The sequence below is a fragment of the Rhipicephalus sanguineus genome, chromosome 1 (genome assembly GCF_013339695.2).
Source record: "Rhipicephalus sanguineus isolate Rsan-2018 chromosome 1, BIME_Rsan_1.4, whole genome shotgun sequence".
NCBI classification, from domain to species: Eukaryota; Metazoa; Arthropoda; class Arachnida; order Ixodida; family Ixodidae; genus Rhipicephalus; species Rhipicephalus sanguineus.
Window position 1 is genome coordinate 87076450 of NC_051176.1, and position 16821 is coordinate 87093270.

Here is a 16821-nt window from a genome sequence, read left to right on the forward strand (position 1 = left end):
AAAAGCCAAAGGTCGTTTTAAATGGCGAAAATAAAATAAATGGAGAGTGGTGAGAAAGCGAGGAAAAAATTAGTTGGGTCGAGGATGTGCGTCGCTGACCCCGTCTTCATATCCATGCGTACTCAAACGCTCTGTTTATTGCTTTCATGTACTTACATGGCGGGGCTGACTGCCGCTGTCAATGTTGTGTGCAACAAGCACGTATTTAGCCGGCAAGAAAGGCGAAAGGGCGCTGCTTGCCGAGAGGGTTTCCTTTTCCTTGCCGCCTTCTTGGCCACTTTTACAGCGGGAGCTGTTATGATATCACAACAAGGGCCGTTTTTGGCGCCGTAGTTGTCCTCCGCCGCCGCCGGTGTCCGTAACCACTATCGCTCGAAATAAGAAAAAACTTCCAGGATGGAACGAGGTCTGAACCTGGGCCCTCTGCGTGGGAGCCCAGTATTCAACCTCAGAGCCATGCCGGTGCTTGAAACTGCTTTGCAAAAAGACCCTATACAGGCTTCATGTCGGGAAGGAACCACATTAACACGTGTAATGTAGCGTGGTAGAAGAGTAAATAATAATAGTAAGCGTCACACAACGCGAATTCTGTAACCAGGCGTCACACAATGCGAATTGTGCAACGAGTGGGTTGTTGAATGCTTCCAGCCCATTACAAAGGGCTCTGCCATAACTCTTCATCGTCATCAGCCACAGCACCAAGAAAGTGCACATAATGCCTTGCAGGTGTTTAGCAGGTACCACTGTTCTCCGCAGAATGACGAAAAATTGCATAGTGGCTTCTTCTCTACTTCCCAAAATTTGTGATGATTTATAGCGTAGTGGTTTCCTCGCAAGTGCACTTCTATTGGTTGCCAAGGAAGCCCATAAGGCTCCCATGATCCATTTCCTCAGGGTCTCAATAAAGTTAATTCCCTCTCTCTATCTCTTTCTCACATTAGCGTATGTTATAAAGCGTGATGGCAGAGTGACATAACGACCGGGTGTCACACATTGCGAATTACGTAACTAGTGGGTCGTGTAAAGCTTCCAACCCATTACAAAGGCTCCGTCATAATTCTTCATCGTCATCAGCCGTCGCATCAATAAAGTGCACATAATGCCTTACAGATGGTACCTCGCTTCTCCGCAGAATGACGAGTAATGTCGTGGTGGGTGCTTCCCAACTTCACAAAAATTATTATTTGTGGACGTAGTGGGTACGTTGCTAGTGTACCTGTATTAGTGGCCACAAGAGAGTTTATAACGGGCTCTAGAAATGAGGCTCTTCTAGCTTTCGCTGTGACTGTGCTGCGCTTTCCGCGCAGGCCTGGCGTTTTTTACATCCTGAGTCCACACACTGTCAAGCAGTGCTATTGTAGAACCTCCGTACGCCGGCAGCTCAAAGTTAATGTCACCACCTGCGAGCTTCAACTGCGCTCCTCTGTCATCTTTCATTCCTTTCTCTATCGAATACAGGATCCCATGTTGTAGGTGGTCTTCACTCTGCGCAATCCCATACAAATTCCTTCTCCCCGCAATACAATGAGTAGTCGCCGGACGCCGACTTTAACTATATTCTGTCGCGCGATTTAAGTTCCACGGCGAATCTTTCCAGCCAGGATTTAAGACACTTACATTCACGTGTTTCTCCGCGGAGACAGCGTGCGAGTGGGACTGTCGATCGACTGTACTCTATCGTTTTGGGGACAACGCATTACAATACCCTTTTAATGTTTCATTTATTAACTACGTTCCTAAAATATCGGTGAAAAGAGGCTGCAGAATCTTGCAGTGCTTGCTCGATAACCTAAAAAAATGTTATCCTGGCTCGCGTATAGGATTGCGAACAACCAAAAGCAAGCGCAACACGAAAAAGACAGGCCGCGAACGAAGATCAAGCATGCTGCCGCTTCAATGGCGAGCTTTGGGCCTTCGGCTCCATTCTCTTTACGTTTCATCGCAATGAAGTAAACGATGCGGCTGCAAATTCAGTGAGCGAAATAGGACACTAGATTACAAGACGAAAATCGAGTTAGACTTTGGCGACAACGACTTGGCGATTAAGCGGCGCGAGTGGCAGTATTAAACATCTAATATACCTGCAGCGATGGCGCGCCACACGTTAATTAGATTGATTGCAGGAAAGGATTAAAAGAGGGAGCCTAATTTTCTTAGCTAGTCTTCGCTGTACCGCCAATGCAAAAACAATGAAGGCGGCAAATAAAGAAAGAAAGAACTTCGCACAACGCAAATTTTACAGCACGCGAGTGGGCAGGAAAGCTGCCTTATTACTTAAAGCTGAAAAAAAGAGTTGAAAAGAAGCAAAGATCCAGGCAAAACAGTGCAAGACTGCTTCAACGTTCAATTCGGTGCACTGCCGTTAACGACGCCGGTAATAAAAGGGGAGTAGAACGACTTCTAGTTCCAGCTTCCGGCACCCGTAGTGCTTCTCGTCCTTCTTTAATTAACGCAGAGGATTCACGCAAATCTTGTCCCAGGTAAACCAAGGCGCATCGGAATTATACGTCCGTGCTATACGGCGACCGGAACGGGAGTATAGCGCCGCAGCGAAACCAAGCTTTCGATTGTAGCGATATGTGAGCACATATGTATCGTGCAAAACGGCTCTCGACAGTGCTGGAAATGCTGCTCGGAACTTGCGAAGACACCGCCAGTCGAGATCCCTCTGGGCGATCCTTTCAGGCTTCATCCCTTGGCGTCCCACAAAAGAGGAAAGCGCTGTTCGGGCGCGCTCGATCCTCCCTCTTAATACGCTCACATATTATCGCTCCCACCTATACACGCTTCGCCGAGTCTCGCCGGCAGGCCGTGTAGTCGTTATTCTTCGCCTGTGGCTTTGTGCGCGCCGCTTCGAAGCTGCAGTGAGCGCACCTTTGTTGGGAGGAGCCGAAGGCGACACGAGTTGTAGTAGGCCGCATTTATGTAGGGCCTGAGGAGCGTCGCTGATAAGAGCAAGTCGACAACTGCGATCTCGGACGCAGCGCTGACTGAGACCTGGAAGCGCTATACGGAACGCGTTATGTCTAGGGCGCCGCGAGGCGTGCGTCCTATACATAAGTATAGGACGCTGGAACATAGACATCTTCATCTCATTCAATATATCTGTGCAGCGGACGTATGTATGTATGTATGTATGTATGTATGTATGTATGTATTATGTATGTATGTATGTATGTATGTATGTACACACACACACACGTCCACTGTGTGTGTGTGTGTGTGTGTGTTTGTGTGTGTGTGTGTGTGTGTGTGTGTGTGTGTGTGTGTGTGTGTGTGTGTGTGTGTGTGTGTGTGTGTGTGTGTGTGTGTGTGTGTGTGTGTGTTTGTGTGTGGAGAAATTGTCCTTGGATCCAGTAGAACCAATACTACGAAGTACAAGACGTGCAAAACGAAAACTTTAACGTTTCAGCCGGCGACCGGCCTTCATCAGGGAACACAAGATACAGAAATATATATATATATATATATATATATATATATATATATATATATATATATATATAGCTACAGATCCCATAGTTACAGAGTGTTGATTACGTACGCATAGAAACTTTCAACCACGGCGGACAAATTAAATTCACTGTTTAACGTCTGCACAATGTGTTAAGGACGATATCGTAGAGCTCCGGAATGATTTCAAGCACCGGGGGTTCTTTAATTAAAGGGAGACTAATGAGAAAAGTGATCGCACTTGCATTAATAAATTGTCCTTCCATAATAAAAAAACATTATTGTCGCGAGAAGACCTTAAGCAGTTCACAGAAAAACGCAAGAAAAAAATAAAAGGAGATGGATGGCCGTGTCAAAGTTCTCAATACCGCCCAACATGACTACATGATGATGGTTTTTACGATATTCTAGGGCATATCTTATCTTTTATTGGTAAAAATTAACAACATTATGTTGTAAAGGACACAGCTAGGGAACATAATGTGGCATTCTTCGGTACTTTTCACTCAGGCAACCTGGCCAAGATAAGAAAAAAATACTTCAGAATCTGTGACGTCACAATGATATACAGCAGTTAGGTATCGGCGCAATTTTTTTAGAAATGAAACTTTAACGCTTATTTTATGTTTTAATATCGAGCCCGTGATCTTGAAATTAAAGATGACAGAAGTCCAAGGGATGACAGGGGCGCACCGTTTAAAAAAGAGTCACAGTTTCGCCGCAACGGCGAAGCAATGAATGCGATAGCAATAACTTGGAATGTAATGCGAAGAACGGAAAGCAGCTCGAAATTACCAGCGCGTCGCTCGAGCCCAAAGGACGCATGAAAAGAACGCACACAGGACGAGCGCGAACTAATGCGTCACAACTCGACACGTGAAGCACACTGCTCAAACATAAAGCAGGACCCACGAAGCGAACGAAGAGGTACACACAGGACGAGCGCGAACTAATTGTCACAGTTATTACTTATTTCTGTTTGAACAGCGCGCTCCTTTCGCAAGCGCGGCCGCTGCAGCTAGCGAAATTATGTTCGTATGCTCTGTAACTTCAGCGCCGACATCGCGGGGAAAGCACAAGACATACGTACAACACCCGCTCCACCCCATCGGCCGCCCCCTTCTTTCCTCGAGATAAGCGCACGAAGGCGACCACGCCCTGTAGGTCGAAGAGCAACGGCGTTCGCAGGAGCGGGGCGACGATCTTTGAAGCGCGCCACGCTAAAGCCCCTAGATGTTGGAAAACCCTCGTCCCAACGTCAACCTCCTCTTTTTTCACCCTCTCTTTCGTGGAGCCGGCGCATCCGCAACGCTGAGTGGCTGCGACGCGCGATACCTCCCAGTCAGGTGACCCTGACGTCACGAAAAGCGCGCGCAAGGGAACTTCGCGCGCTTTTAGTTGCTCGCGCACGCTATAAACCCTCCAGGCGTGTACCCTCCAGGCGTGTGTGTGCGGGTGCATGCGTGTTTGGATGCGTGCATGTGTGCGCTTTCGTGTGTAGGTGCGTGTGCGCACGTGTTTTTGCGTGTGTGCGAGTGCATGTGCGCGCCTGCGTGTGCGTAGCTTTGTGTGTGTGCGCCATGGTGTGCATGCGCTTGTGTATGTGTCTTCGCGCCTGTGCGTGCGCGCACGTATGTGTGTGCATGTCTGTATTGGGGCTAGCGTATGTGCGTGTGCGCGCGTATGTGCGTATGTGTGCGCCTGCGCGTGCGTGCGCTTGTGTATATTTGCTCGTGTGTATGTGCGTGCGTGTCTAACTGTACCCGCGTGTGGATGTATATGGGTGCGTGTATCACGTGTGCATGTATGTACGGGCGCATAGGCGTGCGCACAGTGGGGGGGGGGGCAGGGGGGGCGTCAACTAAGAGGGGGGGCGCGAAATCTGCCCTGTACATTGACCCTTCTAGTCACCCAAGACGGGGGGGGGGGCGCAATATCTGCCCCATACATTGACTTAGTAGTGTGGGGGGCGCTGCGACGAACCTTTGCCCCCCCCCCCCTAATGGGGAACCCTGCGCACGCCTATGTACGGGCGTGCGTGCGTACCTGTATCGCGAGCGTATGTATATACGTGCGTGCGTGTCTGTATCGCGTGTGCATGTATACGCGTGCGTGTCTATCACATGTGTATGCGCGTGTGTATGTATGTGCGTGCATGTCTGTATCGCGTGTGTACGTGCGTGGGTATGTATGTGCCTGCGTGTCTGTATCGCGTGTGTGCGCGTGTGTATAATGCATGTGTGTGTGTGTATCGTGTGTGTATGCGCGTGCGTGCGTGCCTGTATTGTGTGTGTACGCGCATGTGTATATATGTTCGTGTGTACGTGTCTGACAGCGGCATTGGCACAAAAAGGCTTCCGGCCCACTCATTTCGAGCAATTCAAATAAACCACCACATTTCTTCTTGGGTGCCTTTTTTGAGCTCATGAAGACAACAATTAGGAACGAAATTCTCGACTATACTTTATGCTGCATACATTACATGCGCTTATACAACTCCGCGTTACGGACAGCCGAAGCGGCGACGGAGAAGTAAACCGCTTTGCCGGCAGTTGGTATACCCATTTTTTTTTTTTTTTTTGTTTTTGAAACGCATCCGCGTGTATTTATCGAAGCGTCTTAAAAATATATATTTGTCAGCATGTCCTATCGGAAGCCCAATTTCTTCACGACGGTTTTTAAGCGACATATTCCCATTTAGTGCTTCAAAGGGCCGGCCAGGGGAGGGGACAAATCCGAGGAGAACTGAGGAGGAAAACGCGTGCGCGGAGGAGAGTGTCGCTACTTTCAAAATCAAGGCGCTTTACGCCACGCGCGCACGTCGCGCCGTCTATGTGGTGACTAAGAAAGCATCTTCTCTGCGTCAAGCCTCTTCTCTGTCTCCGTCTTTTGCGCTTTCAACCCGTGTCCAGCATGTAATAGCATGCAACGCCAAGGAAAAGAAAAAAAATGCAGTAACGTTAGCCGGACTTGTTCTGTAAACGTTTACTGTGAACTAGGACCCACATGAATTGAAATAGCGATGAAAGAAAGAGAAGTTACCGCAACAACCAGCAGCCGCAAAACAGGGTAACAACAACTCGTAAAGAGTAAAATGCAAAATTTATTGCGCAGAATTATTTGGCGAGTACCCAGCAATTATGGCAGCATTGTCGTGTCTAATGCAAACAGCGCGGCACACATCAGCCGCAGCATAAGCTACACGAGCAAGTGTCGTGTAGCTTATGAAGGCGAAAGCCTTAGATGCTGCATCAAACGGGAAGACTGACCGTCGGCGTCCCGCGTCGGCGGCGTCCAAGGCGAGTTATGCAAAATATAATCGTCACGTGATGACGTCACCATATGACGTCATCATGGCGTCACAGATCGCCAACATCTGTAAAGTAACTATGACGTCACCATGACGTCACATAACGCGACGTCACATGATGACGTATGCAAAGCGTCGACGTCGTGTAGCTTATGAAGGCAAAAGCCCTAGATGCATGCCCGTAGCCTGGAATTTTTTCCGGGGGGGGGGGGGAACTTGCTGAAAACCTTGACTATTTGAGAAGAACACCTATTTTCATTTTTTCTTTTTGGTAAAAACACCTACTTCACCAAAATATCGGGGGAGGGGAGGGGCTCGGGCCCCTAGGCCCCCCCCCCCCCTGGCTACGGGCCTGCCGAGATGCCTCATCAAACGGAAAGATTAACCATCGGCGTCTCGCGTCGGCGGCATCAACACAAGTGATGCAAAAAATAATCATCACGGGATGACGTCATCATGTCTTCACAGATCGCCAACATTTGTAGCGTAATTATGACGTCACATGATGACGTTTTCGCATGACATGCTCGCTTTGCATTGCCTCCGTGATCGGTGCACCGATCACAGAGGCTGTGTAAAACCGCGTTATCAGCAGAACACTTTCGGAGGGGGGCGCGGGAGAATCAATACATCGACTGACAAGAAGAAGAAGATGGATTTCGCCTTCCAGTCATCTGGCGAATGCATAAGGCATAGAGTTTCCTAAAATTAACTAGAGGGGGCTCTGGCGCTGCGATCGTTCAGCCACCATGGGAATTATAGTGAACAAGAACATGCATCCTAGTGGTGCGAACCATAGAGTTTCCTATAAATACACTAGAGGGAACTCTGGCGCTGGCGTCTATGGGGGCTGCAACGCACGGCGCTTCAGCCAGCATGGGAATGATGGGTAATACACATATTTGCCTAGTCTTCGTTCTTTCGGCTTCGTTTGGCTCCGCGTTGGCTGTATCCGCTTTGTCGCAAAACAAAGTTGAGCAAGAGTCAGCAGTTACACTTCACCACTTTAACCTTTTTAGGCTCACCAATTGAAATCTTGTCACGAAGTTCACAACGATCCATTCTGTTATCCGAAAGAAAACCAAAACACAGCAATAAACAAAGCCACAAGTGCGTTCGAAGTCCGCAAGTACGAAGACTAGGCAAATATGTGTACTACCCATCATTCCCATGGTGTCTGAACAATCGCAGCTCCAGAGTTCCCTCTAGTTAATTTTAGGAAACTCTATGGTGCGAACGGAGGAGCCTGGTAATGCAGCGGCTGAAACCGAACGCGTCTCCTCGCTGCAAGGATCGCGGCTGCACTTTTTTCTAGCGCTCCGATGTGTTTGCCTATAGTGGACTCACTATGCGTTGCTCTTTTTGTTGCCACTCCGAAGTTATTATTATTATTTTTTTGAGAAGCGTCCAGTGCTGACAGCACTGCTCGGCGCCGCCGTTGAAGAACGGTGGGACGCCGTGTATCACTGGCGTCTGAAATATGCTAGCTGCGCCTTAGTCGAAGCAGTGAAATATAAAGAAAGAGTATGATAATAAATTCTAACGATTCCAGTTCACTACAGACGCCGCTTAGACACCGCAGTTGTACGTCCTCACCCGAAAGCGGAGAAAGCGCGCATCAAGGCACCTTAATGTGTCCGCTGCTGTGACATCGTGTAGTTGTAAAGGCTTTCCAAATGTTAGCTAGCGTATTCCCGCGTGGTTCCTGAAGAAACTGCTTAGAAAATCATCCCGCGTGTGTCCATTTGTGAAGTTCCAATAACCACAAGAGCGAAGCTTCGAAGTATTTGAAAATGAGCCGCTGCACCTAGAGATGCACAGAATTACGTTGACTAAAACTACAGCTTTGTTTCGTTTACGCTAGTTACAGCAATGCTTTCCAAGAAAACGGCTGCGGCTGAGGAAACAATATGTAGCGGGCGCTCAACTAAAACTGTCTATTAATGCACGGCACCGCTATAATGACGCGGAACGCGGAGAAATGCACACAAGAAACACGCGGAAGCGCCTACAGCAGAAGGGGCAGTGCGACTAGAAAAAGTGCCAAGAGGAACGCCTGAATCCCTCCCGTCCGCGCCACTAGGAAGTTGGTTCTAGTTCACTATAATGGGAATGATGAGTAGTACACAGATTTGCCTAAACTTCGTACTTACGGCTTTGAACGCACTTGTGGCTTTATTTATTGCTGTGTTTTGGTTTTCGTTTGGACAAAAGAATGGATCGTTGTGAACTTTGTGACCAGATTTGAATTGGTGAGCCTAAAAAAGTTAATGTGGTGAAGTAGAACTGCTGACTTTTGCTGAACTTCGTTTTGAGACAAAGCGGACGCAGGCGACGCGGAGCCAAACGGAGGCGAAAGAACAAAGTTTAGACAAATCTGTGTACTACCCATCATTCCCATGCTGGTTGAAGCGCCATGCTGTTGCAGCTCCCATAGACACTAGCGCCAGAGTTCCCTCTAGTAAGTATTGTAGGAAACTCTTATGTCATAAGGGACCCTGTGAGTTTCTTTAATTCCAGCGTATCTAAACAATGACTTGCGTATCTGCAGCCGATTTTGCGGACGCTGAGCACGGGGCCGACGATCAAGAGGCCGCACAGGAAGGTTCTGAATTGGTATTGTACGTGGTAAAGGGTAGCGCCTTTTCCATCCTGTGGCAGATAAGCATCATTAGCCGGCGGCAAGCGCGCGCGAGCCATCGTCCCAGTGCGCGCTGCCTGCTGCTCACCGAACATCGCAGGCCCGACGCAGTAGCGAAAGTCTTCGTCGCGGAAGTGCTTGTTGCACACACGAATCGTAGCCGATGGCTGCTTGCTGGTTCTTAGCTTCACAACCCACGCTTCACGCAGTTTCTTGTCCCGCGGGTGCCGATGCAGGCTGACACCGTTCTTCGCCTTCGGATGCATGTTCGTCGCCTTCGGATGCAGCCACTCTATTAGAATAGTTTCAACTGAGCAGAAAATGCGAGAAAACTTCCGTATTTTGAACAGACCGCAGCGCAGGCGGAACTTGAAACTCGTTTTAAAAGCACACGGCAGCGCTCCGCAAGCAGCCGACGCTGCCGCTGAGACCACGTGATCCTGCCAAGCACGTCACGCCGACGGTGGCGCCGCCGTTTCCAGTGGTGGGCCTCGCGCCCAATAGTACTGACCTGCACATATTTTACCAAGCGTGTGGGGTGCCGAAAAAAACTACATCTAGACAATATCTGTGAAATGGGCGTCGACAATCGATGTCCATATGCAAATGCCAGGTGTGTCAGAACTTTCCGACATAAAAAAAAATCCGGCAGATCCCACGCACTGTAGGAATCGATGTAATGCGAAGCAGTCAGGAAAGAGCTTCATACATCGCATTGTTTGTCTTTGAGCCAAATGAAATCATTCATGCCATGGCATCTAGTTCACCATATATCGCACGTTTGCCATGCACGCATGCATGCACAATCAGGTATATACCATGCCAATGAAACGCATGTTCTGGTATATACAATGCATGACCTGTCATTTATGTTTATCACGCACTCGTGTCATGCCATACCAATTTTGGTGTATATCCAGTTAACAAAACGGCCGGAAGCGCACCATGACAGAGTCATGTAAATCATACCGTACTTGCCATGCATAACATGATTCGCATGTTAAGACCTATCATTTATGTTCGTTATACAGTCACATCGCGCAATACAAATTTTAGTCTATATCAAACGGGCGAAATGTCCGCGAGTGCACCATGAGCATGGCATGTAAATCATACCATACATGACACGCATATCATGGTTTTCATGTTACCACCTGTCACTTATGTTCGCCATACAGTCACATCGCGCAATACCAATTTTGGTGTACGTCAAGCGAGCGAAACGGCCGCGATCGGACAATGAGTATGGTATTTAAATCATGCCGTAAATGATATACATATCATGATTTTCAAGTTACCACCTGTCATTTATGTCTGTCATACAGTCACGTCGCGCAATACCAATTTTGGTGTATATCAAGCGAGCGAAACGGCCGCGAGCGCACCATGAGCGTGGCATGTAACTCATGTCGTACATGACTTGCATGTCATGATTTTCATGTTACCAACTGTTATTCATGTTCTTCATAAAGTCACATCGCGCAATACCAATTTTGGTGTATATCAATCTAGGGAAACGGCCGCGAGCGCACCATGAGCGTGGCATGTAAATCATGTCGTACATGACTTGCATGTCATGATTTTCATGTTACCACCTCTCATTTACGTTCGTCATACAGTGGTGTCGCGCAATAACAATTTTGGTGTATATCAAGCAAGCGAAACGGCCGCGAATGCACCATGAGCGTGGCATATAAATCATAACGTATATGACATGCGTGTCATGGTTTTCATGCTTCCACCTGTTATTCATGTTCTTCATACAGTCACATCACACAATACCAATTTTTGTGTATATAAATCTAGCGAAACGGCCGCGAGGGCGCATGCGAATGGCATGTAAATCATGTCGTACATGACATGCATGTCATGATTTTCATGTTATGACCTGTCATTTATGTTCGTAATAAGGTCATGTTATTGCACACCAATTTTGGTATACATCCGATTAACGAAACGGCCAAGAGAGCACAAAAGTCGTAGGCGGCTAGATAGATAGATAGATAGATAGATAGATAGATAGATAGATAGATAGATAGATAGATAGATAGATAGATAGATAGATAGATAGATAGATAGATAGATAGATAGATAGATACGCTCAAAGTCGCAGAAGTTCGCCAAGAAATGCTTCGCATTTAAAATATCAACAAAGAGCAGCGCGTTGTCCCCTCCCCGACCATCTAGTCCGCGTGGCCTAATGGATAAGGCGTCTGACTTCGGATCAGAAGATTGCAGGTTCGAGTCCTGTCGCGGACGTTTTCTTCTTTTTTTTTATTGTGAAGTTTTTTTTTTCTTTTTACGTATTCCAAATTATGAAGGCCTATGAAACGGCTGTAAACGTCGGACGAAGAATCCACGTCTTGCGTTAAACCAAATACAACAAAAGTCACAATTTCGCCGCAAGGGCGAAGCAATGAATGCGATAGCAAGAAAAGCGGCCCGTGATGGACGCGCTGCTACGCTGCAGAAATATCTGCCCCCCCCCCCCCCCCCGGCAGTAACTACTGCGCGAGCAGATAGCGGAAGGGCAAGGTTCTCCCTGCGCAAATATTAAAATAAGCGAGCGAGCTGGCCGACGACTTTTAAATGCGCCCGTTGCGCTCCTCGCGCCATCTCGCTAGTAATGAAGAAACGCTTACAAGCGCCTGCCGTCTCTGAGTCCTGCCAGCTGTAAAGAGTGTGTATATAACGCTCGCCGGTTAGGCATACCTGAAAGATCTGCGCTTTGTGGCGTAGTGGTTAGCGCCATGCGCTGCGAAGCGAGAGGTTGCTGGCTCGATTCCGCGCTTCGGAAGCATTTTCCTGAATGATTTTTCTTTGGGACTTATATATATATATATATATATATATATATATATATATATATATACGGTGCATGACGGCGACGACGGCAACGGCAAAAACCAGCCTAGACTGTCTATGTAATTGCTATTCGATGAAAAACGGGCGCCACGTGCGAGTGAATCTTTTATCCCCGTCCTTCATCACACATTCACCTCCGCCCCTCCATCGTGTTTCTTCATTGGTGCGAAAAGGAAAGAAAAAAAAAGCCTACGCTTTATCAAATGTTGCCTGCGGTCTCGTAAGGCATTTGTCCATGGCTGCTACTTTTTCGTTGAAGAATTTGTTTTCTTAAAACTGTACGCCCCTTTTGTCGCTCAACGTCCATGCGACAGTCACCCATGGCCTGTTCAATCGACCTCGGCGCGTGGAGCAGCCTTTGATAATTCGTTCAACGTACGTACACTTCAGGCACTAAAAGCGAAGCGCATTAGGCAGCAGCGCACGTGGTATTTTTTTTAATCGCGCGCTTTAAAGAAAGGTTGAAAAAAGATCTGGCAGATCCCACGCATCACGGGTATCAATTTCATGCGAATCAGACAGGCAGTAGCAGCCTATGCTGGATATTTTGCTTTGAGCCAAGCGTTACGAGGAGGTTCGTAGTCTTCGTGTAAATTGAGCAGTTGAGGAAAGCACCTATTTTTTAGTAATTATTACACTCCCCCCCCCCTTCAATATTACGAGGGGGGGGGGGAAGAGTGCCTAGGCCAGCCCTTCCTTGGCTGCGGGCCTCCCTGTGTTCGATTTAGGCTCGAGCGCTGATTTTTATATTTTTCTGCCATCAGGATATTTGCCCATCGACAACACCACCGACCCCGGCACCCCATTTTCTGTTACGCGCAGGGTTCTCAATTAAGGGGGGGGGGGACGAGGTTCACCGCAGCGCCCCCTTCCCCCTCCCTCTCATTGGTCGAGTCCGAAAGCAAACAATCTCCGCAATTGATGCAAAAATGAAAATGATTAAGCGATGACGTGATTTTCACAAAGACCTGTCATCGGTCCCCGGCTTTCCGGGGTAGAGGTGGGAAGTAAACAGTTATTTGAATGCAACGTCAGGGTTCATTGGTAGTCATTACCGTCAAAAACATGCGTAACCATAACCTTGCGCATTAAAAATGACGTGAAATGTCTTACTGAGCAAATGCATGGGGCAGAATTGGCGCCCCCCTTTGGTTGATTTGGAGAGGCGGCTGCGCTGCAACTATTGTATTGAAAATTTATCGATATAATTAATACTTCAAATGGTCATTAGGCAATCTCTATTAATTAGCGAGCTTGGCGGATTTGAAAATATATGCTGACGTGCTCTATATAGCTCAGAACAATACTGAGCCAATTTGAGACGCGTAGCGACTGTGTTTGTTTTTTTACTACTTGCCGCAAGTTAGCTGAAAGACCCTGTAGACATGGCACTGCTCAAAAGTCCACAAAAGCGTACATACGTAAACGTAAATGTTGCGTTTCTTTATTAACAATGTGTAAAATACTACAAATAAACCGTGTTTAATATGGTGCTGTCTTGGGTGCATTTCGCTTGAGGTCCAGATTAATGATATTGTTAACGCCAATTTTGATGCATACATATGCGTACTCGTATCTATGAGTGCTTTTAAAATTAGCTCCATAGACCCTCAATACTTTGTATGAAAGAAGTCAGTGCTTAGCGTTTTTTCGAAAGATTCGCTCATACGTATATACCAGGGGCGTAGCCAGAAATTTTTTTCGGGGGGGGGTTCAACCATACTTTATGTATGTTCGTGCGGGCGTTTGTATGCGTGCGTGCCTATATACGCAAGCAAAACTGAAAAATTTCGGGGGGGGGGGGGGTTGAACCCCCCCCCCCCTTGGCTACGCCCCTGGTATATACATATATGGCTCTCGAAGACTGAGACTGAGTCGTCAAACGCCTTGCCGATTCTCATATGTTCAAATAAACTGAATTGACACTTTCTAGCCTAGCGGGAACTTGATGCCTCAATTCACAAGAATTACCATTGCAAAACGCAAGGAGTCAAGATACCCGTCTAACTGGGCTTCTCCTGCATTCCGCCCACCAGTGAAGAGATCGATGGCTTAAATACACTGCTGTTTCCAGCGGAACCACTGGCGCCATCTTTCGTGAGTAGTTGAAAAAAGGTGCAGACGCTTGGACTGGCGCTATATTATGAAACAATACTCTATCATAAAAAACGTCCGACTTACCTGTGTGTGGAGAGGCAATACTGTTCTTAAGTGCCGTAAGGTGTTTGCTATTGCAGCAGTGGTCGCGTCGCCCTCATTCGCATTGTTATCAAGAGTCGCCAAAGGAGTCTCGACCGATAAGGAAGGGTTCTGATGTAAGATGAGCATTGCGATGCAGACGCGGGACCCGTATTCTCAACGCTTCTGTTTCGTAAGAGCGTCTCGCCATGGGCTGCCGCTCGAACGTCTGGGCTACTGTAGTGATAGCTACCTACGAAAGCGAAAACACAGCGGCAGCCGTCCTGGACAATCTGTCGCAGCGCTTAAAACAAGTTTTGCCGACATCAGCCGTGAGCCTTGCATATCGCATCTGCTACTACCAAACGTTATAAAGCCATGACTTATCTGCGAATATCGGGTAATTGCTTTTACATGCCAGACTACCGTCTCATTTGCCTCATCCTAAGATGTATGCAGTATGGAACCTCCGTACGCCCACAAAAATGATGGAATATTGCAGTGAAAACAGCAATATTCCATGAGGTAACACGGTTATATTTTTTCCCTCTATAAATTTTTCAAACACAGCAATACAATAAACATAATTAGGAAGAGGAATAAATTTCCTATTGAGCCATAGGTATTTTAGCAAATTATGCTGCAAAGCAGCACAGAAAAAAAAATCAGATACCGAAAGTTAGCACTGAACACGGCACCAAAACGTCCTAAAGCATGGCTTCCCGCACACGATAAAAATGGTCCAAACTTGTAAGCTACAAAAGAGTCAAAACATTTCAATGTCTGGCATTATCGAAATAGGTGGAGCCATGTCTGAAAGCTAAAAGAGGTAAGAAAAAAAAGTTGTTTTTTTTATAAGGTTGGTGTGCCCACTGGGCAAAACAGGCGTTACAAGTGGTATTTGTCCAGTCGTCAAGTGTCTTGTCCTCTTAGCACTTTTGTATTTTCTTCGCTTCGTCAATCGGTAGGACTTGTTCTGAATGTACTTGTTTCTTTGTTTTCCTTGTTTGTTTGTTTGTTTGTTTGTTTGTTTGTTTGTTTGTTTTTTGGGGGGGGGTGTAGTCGGGGAAGCTCGACGATGCCCACATAGATCAGCAGGCAAATGAAATTCACCATCTCTGCGGCCGTGACAATTTCCCAAGAACCATCATCTTTGGCATAAGACTGCTTCAACAGGATTTGCAACCACGTACTCAACTTGATTAACACAAATCCTGTTTGTTACTTCCGCGGTGAAAAAGATGCCCAAAACGCCTATTTCTCGTGTGCCACATATCGCTTAACTGCGAAACACTAATCTATAGGTCACGGCCGGGTAGCCTTCTTGGGCGGAACGTTACTCTCTACAGGTTGAAGGTTAGGTCACCAAATTTTTACCATATACTATTGAGACAGTGCAAATGAAAGATATAATAGTGCCAATATCCTCACGACATTTCAATCGGAGTAAAATATCGATGTGCCAGAAAGCGTAACATACTGATCAACACGTGACTACGATCCGGGCTTGTTCTACGGTTTTTTGTCATCCGAACTATATTTCAATGATTTGACATCATCCTTGCAGTCACGTCTTTTAGAAACAGCAGAAAAATTGCTTGTGGACGCAACAGAATCGCACAAGGAACAATATTTCTGAGAGGATCTTGCTACCGTCGCGTCTGCCATTTTCGTGAACAAACCAAGCGAGCCGCTATCTTTGAGTTGCTGTTAAAAATCGCTGCCGCTCGGGAAAAAAAGCTAACTATGCAGGAAACGAAATATTAGTGCTTACAGAATGTGCTACAAGGTGAAACTACTTGATAGGAGCACCCGTACTTTTAAATTCTCGTTCGGCGCGTTCGGGTCGCCGGTGACCCACGATCTATAGACGGTCACGAAAGAGTTAAGGCTCATCCGCACATATGCAGGGCGTCTCGGTTAAACTTACCCAAGATGGTTATCCAAAATACCGGTAAAATATACATCTTAACACCTACGTGTTGCGGTAATCACTGTAGAGGTCGGATTACACGCAGGTGCCTATAATGTTTCCACCGCCAACGTCCCAACTTTTTAGTTTATGAGCATGAACTTTTGGGTTAAGCAGTGGTTTACCACTTCTGTTATGGTCCTTATAAATGCCCACGTCTCTCATTTGCACCAATACATGCCTATTTTATCGTTAAGCATATGAGAATATTATTTCAGGCGCTCTTTTTTGTTTAGAGAACACAAATGCCTAGTAACGTGGTATTTTCTGAAATCTTGCACCCTTTGTTTGTAGCCTGAAGAAGTTAGAACCACCGTTGACATCACCATGCAAACACATTACATAGCTATTTCTTATTATCCCCTGTACAATTTCCCTATTAAAGCTTTTTTTACGCTTAAA

General features: G+C 46.9%; 1 non-coding gene across 1 annotated transcript; it reads left to right on the plus strand.

The window, feature by feature from the left end:
- The first annotated feature begins 11590 nt into the window (after nucleotides 1-11590).
- Trnar-ucg (transfer RNA arginine (anticodon UCG)) lies at nucleotides 11591-11663 on the plus strand. Its single transcript has one exon. It is a non-coding gene; the product is annotated as a tRNA-Arg (tRNA).
- The last annotated feature ends 5158 nt before the right edge of the window (nucleotides 11664-16821 follow it).